Source organism: Salvelinus namaycush, unplaced genomic scaffold, assembly GCF_016432855.1.
Source record: "Salvelinus namaycush isolate Seneca unplaced genomic scaffold, SaNama_1.0 Scaffold1066, whole genome shotgun sequence".
In the NCBI taxonomy this organism is placed as follows: Eukaryota; Metazoa; Chordata; class Actinopteri; order Salmoniformes; family Salmonidae; genus Salvelinus; species Salvelinus namaycush.
Window position 1 is genome coordinate 32,705 of NW_024057749.1, and position 6,161 is coordinate 38,865.

Consider the following 6,161-nt stretch of genomic DNA (forward strand, 5'->3'; position numbering starts at 1 on the left):
TTCTGTCTCGTGTCCCAAGTTTGATCTTTTCATCTGGTCCCCTCTCTCCATACCCTCTAAACCCCTGTTTACACTTGTTACTTTTCATCTGGTCCCCTCTCTCCACACCCTCTAAAACACTGTTTACACTTGTGACTTTTCATCTGGTCCCCTCTCTCTCCACACCCTCTAAACCACTGTTTACACTTGTTACTTTTCATCTGGTCCCCTCTCTCCACACCCTCTAAAACACTGTTTACACTTGTGACTTTTCATCTAGTCTCCTCTCTCCACACCCTCTAAAACACTGTTTACACTTGTGACTTTTCATCTGGTCCCCTCTCTCCACACCCTCTAAACCCCTGTTTACACTTGTTACTTTTCATCTGGTCCCCTCTCTCTCCACACCCTCTAAACCACTGTTTACACTTGTTACTTTTCATCTGATCCCCTCTCTCTCACATGTCATTATAATACACTGGGAGATAAACATGGCATAATACACTGGGAGATAAACATGGCATTATAATACACTGGGAGATAAACATGGCATTATAATACACTGGGAGATAAACATGGCATATAATACACTGGGAGATAAACATGGCATTATAATACACTGGGAGATAAACATGGCATTATAATACACTGGGAGATAAACATGGCATTATAATACACTGGGAGATAAACATGGCATTATAATACACTGGGAGATAAACATGGCATTATAATACACTGGGAGATAAACATGGCATTATAATACACTGGGAGATAAACATGGCATTACAATACACTGGGAGATAAACATGGCATTATAATACACTGGGAGATAAACATGGCATTATAATACACCGGGAGATAAACATGGCATTATAATACACTGGGAGATACACATGGCATTATAATACACTGGGAGATAAACATGGCATTATAATACACTGGGAGATACACATGGCATTATAATACACTGGGAGATAAACATGGCATTATAATACACTGGGAGATAAACATGGCATATAATACACTGGGAGATAAACATGGCATTATAATACACTGGGAGATAAACATGGCATTATAATACACTGGGAGATAAACATGGCATATAATACACTGGGAGATAAACATGGCATTATAATACACTGGGAGATAAACATGGCATTATAATACACTGGGAGATAAACATGGCATTATAATACACTGGGAGATAAACATGGCATTACAATACACTGGGAGATAAACATGCCATTATAATACACTGGGAGATAAACATGGCATAATACACTGGGAGATAAACATGGCATTATAATACACTGGGAGATAAACATGGCATTATAATACACTGGGAGATAAACATGGCATATAATACACTGGGAGATAAACATGGCATTATAATACACTGGGAGATAAACATGGCATTATAATACACTGGGAGATAAACATGGCATTATAATACACTGGGAGGTAAACATGGCATTATAATACACTGGGAGATAAACATGGCATTATAATACACTGGGAGATAAACATGGCATTATAATACACTGGGAGATAAACATGGAAAACATGTCATTATAATACACTGGGAGATAAACATGTCATTATAATACACTGGGAGATAAACATGGCATTATAATACACTGGGAGATAAACATGGAATTATAATACACTGGGAGATAAACATGGCATTATAATACACTGGGAGATAAACATGGCATTATAATACACTGGGAGATACACATGGCATATAATACACTGGGAGATAAACATGGCATTATAATACACTGGGAGATAAACATGTCATTATAATACACTGGGAGATAAACATGGCATATAATACACAGGGAGATAAACATGTCATTATAATACACTGGGAGATAAACATGTCATTATAATACACTGGGAGATAAACAGGGAAAACATGTCATTATAATACACTGGGAGATAAACATGGCATTATAATACACTGGGAGATAAACATGGCATTATAATACACTGGGAGATAAACATGGCATTATAATACACTGGGAGATAAACATGGCATTATAATACACTGGGAGATAAACATGGCATATAATACACTGGGAGATAAACATGGCATTATAATACACCGGGAGAAAAACATGTCATTATAATACACTGGGAGATAAACATGGCATTATAATACACTGGGAGATAAACATGGCATTATAATACACTGGGAGATAAACATGGCATTATAATACACTGGGAGATAAACATGGCATTATAATACACTGGGAGATAAACATGTCATTATAATACACTGGGAGATAAACATGGCATTAAAATACACTGGGAGATAAACATGGCATTATAATACACTGGGAGATAAACATGGCATTATAATACACTGGGAGATAAACATGGCATTATAATACACTGGGAGAAAAACATGGCATTATAATACACTGGGAGATAAACATGGCATTATAATACACTGGGAGATACACATGGCATATAATACACAGGGAGATAAACATGGCATTATAATACACCGGGAGAAAAACATGGCCTGGAGTGGCCTAGCCAGTCTCCAGATCTCAACCCCATAGAAAATCTTTGGAGGGAGTTGAAAGTCCGTGTTGCCCAGCAACAGCCCCAAAACATCACTGCTCTAGAGGAGATCTGCATGGAGGAATGGGCCAAAATACCAGCAACAGTGTGTGAAAACCTTGTGAAGACTTACAGAAAACGTTTGACCTCTGTCATTGCCAACAAAGGGTATATAACAAAGTATTTAGATAAACTTTTGTTATTGACCAAATACTTATTTTCCACCATAATTAAAAATCCTACAATGTGATTTTCTGGATTTTTTTTTCTCATTTTGTCTGTCATAGTTGAAGTGTACCTATGATGAAAATTACAGGCCTCTCTCATCTTTTTAAGTGGGAGAACTTGCACAATTGGTGGCTGACTAAATACTTTTTTGCCCCACTGTAGTTGATTCTGGTCCTCACTAGTGTTTCAGCCCTGATGGAAACACCACTACACTAGAGATAACAGTAACGTACGACCTTGGTGACACCCTGGTGTGGGGGTCAGTCTTAGGTCGACGTTCAGCATAACAGTGTCCTCTGGGAAATCGGATTACATCAGTCCAACGATCCTGGGAGAGACTAACATTTAATTGCTGATAAGTTCCTGGAAAGAACCATAAGGATTTGTAATGACTGAAGGCCGAGGCAAAGTGTGTGTGTGTGTGTGTGTGTGTGTGTGTGTGTGTGTGTGTGTGTGTGTGTGTGTGTGTGTGTGTGTGTGTGTGTGAGTGTGAGTGCATCACGTGTGAGAGATAATCATCGTTGATTTAATTGCTGATTTATTAAGTTATTGCCAAGCAACAGAGTGGGGTATGAGACAGTGGATCAATGATGAGCAATGAGCAACAGACTGGGGTATGAGACAGTGGACCAATGATGAGCAATGAGCAACAGACTGGGGTATGAGACAGTGGACCAATGATGAGCAATGAGCAACAGTGGGGTATGAGACAGTGGATCAATGATGAGCAATGAGCAACAGACTGGGGTATGAGACAGTGGACCAATGATGAGCAATGAGCATCAGAGTGGGGTATGAGACACTGGACCAATGATGAGCAATGAGCAACAGAGTGGGGTATGAGACAGTGGATCAATGATGAGCAATGAGCAACAGAGTGGGGTATGAGACAGTGGATCAATAATGTGCAATGAGCAACAGACTGGGGTATGAGACAGTGGATCAATGATGAGCAATGAGCAACAGACTGGGGTATGAGACACTGGATCAATGATGAGCAATGAGCAAAAGAGTGGGGTATGAGACAGTGGACCAATGATGAGCAATGAGCAACAGAGTGGGGTATGAGACAGTGGATCAATGATGAGCAATGAGCAACAGACTGGGGTATGAGACAGTGGATTAATGATGAGCAATGAGCAAAAGAGTGGGGTATGAGACAGTGGATCAATGATGAGCAATGAGCAACAGAGTGGGGTATGAGACAGTGGATCAATGATGAGCAATGAGCAACAGACTGGGGTATGAGACAGTGGATCAATGATGAGCAATGAGCATCAGAGTGGGGTATGAGACAGTGGACCAATGATGAGCAATGAGCAACAGAGTGGGGTATGAGACAGTGGACCAATGATGAGCAATGAGCAACAGACTGGGGTATGAGACAGTGGATCAATGATGAGCAATGAGCAACAGAGTGGGGTATGAGACAGTGGATCAATGATGAGCAAAGAGCAACAGAGTGGGGTATGAGACAGTGGATCAATGATGAGCAATGTGCATCAGAGTGGGGTATGAGACAGTGGACCAATGATGAGCAATGGGCAACAGAGTGGGGTATGAGACAGTGGATCAATGATGAGCAATGAGCAACAGAGTGGGGTATGAGACAGTGGATCAATGATGAGCAATGAGCAACAGAGTGGGGTATGAGACAGTGGATCAATGATGAGCAATAAGCAACAGAGTGGGGTTTGAGACAGTGGATCAATGATGAGCAACAGAGTGGGGATGAGACAGTGGATCAATGATGAGCAATGAGCAACAGAGTGGGGTTTGAGACAGTGGATCAATGATGAGCAACAGAGTGGGGTATGAGACAGTGGATCAATGATGAGTAATGAGCAACAGAGTGGGGATGAGACAGTGGATCAATGATGAGCAATGAGCAACAGAGTGGGGTATGAGACAGTGGATCAATGATGAGTAATGAGCAACAGACTGGGGTATGAGACAGTGGATCAATGATGAGTAATGAGCAACAGAGTGGGGATGAGACAGTGGATCAATGATGAGCAATGAGCAACAGAGTGGGGTATGAGACAGTGGATCAATGATGAGTAATGAGCAACAGACTGGGGTATGAGACAGTGGATCAATGATGAGTAATGAGCAACAGAGTGGGGATGAGACAGTGGATCAATGATGAGCAATGAGCAACAGAGTGGGGTATGAGACAGTGGATCAATGATGAGTAATGAGCAACAGAGTGGGGTATGAGACAGTGGATCAATGATGAGTAATGAGCAACAGAGTGGGGTATGAGACAGTGGACCAATGATGAGCAATGAGCATCAGAGTGGGGTATGAGATAGTGGACCAATGATGAGCAATGAGCAACAGAGTGGGGTATGAGACAGTGGATCAATGATGAGCAATGAGCATCAGAGTGGGGTATGAGACAGTGGACCAATGATGAGCAATGAGCAACAGAGTGGGGTATGAGACAGTGGATCAATGATGAGCAATGAGCATCAGAGTGGGGTATGAGACAGTGGACCAATGATGAGCAATGAGCAACAGAGTGGGGTATGAGACAGTGGATCAATGATGAGCAATGAGCAACAGACTGGGGTATGAGACAGTGGATTAATGATGAGCAATGAGCAAAAGAGTGGGGTATGAGACAGTGGATCAATGATGAGCAATGAGCAACAGAGTGGGGTATGAGACAGTGGATCAATGATGAGCAATGAGCAACAGACTGGGGTATGAGACAGTGGATCAATGATGAGCAATGAGCAACAGAGTGGGGTATGAGACAGTGGACCAATGATGAGCAATGAGCATCAGAGTGGGGTATGAGACAGTGGATCAATGATGAGCAATGAGCAACAGAGTGGGGTATGAGACAGTGGACCAATGATGAGCAATGAGCAACAGAGTGGGGTATGAGACAGTGGATCAATGATGAGCAATGAGCAACAGAGTGGGGTATGAGACAGTGGATCAATGATGAGCAATGAGCAACAGAGTGGGGTATGAGACAGTGGATCAATGATGAGCAATGAGCAACAGACTGGGGTATGAGACACTGGAACAATGATGAGCAATGAGCAACAGAGTGGGGTATGAGACAGTGGATCAATGATGAGCAATGAGCAACAGAGTGGGGTATGAGACAGTGGATCAATGATGAGCAAAGAGCAACAGAGTGGGGTATGAAACAGTGGATCAATGATGAGCAATGAGCATCAGAGTGGGGTATGAGACAGTGGACCAATGATGAGCAATGAGCAACAGAGTGGGGTATGAGACAGTGGACCAATGATGAGCAATGAGCAACAGACTGGGGTATGAGACAGTGGATCAATGATGAGCAATGAGCAACAGAGTGGGGTATGAGACAGTGGATCAATGATGAGCAAAGAGCAACAGAGTGG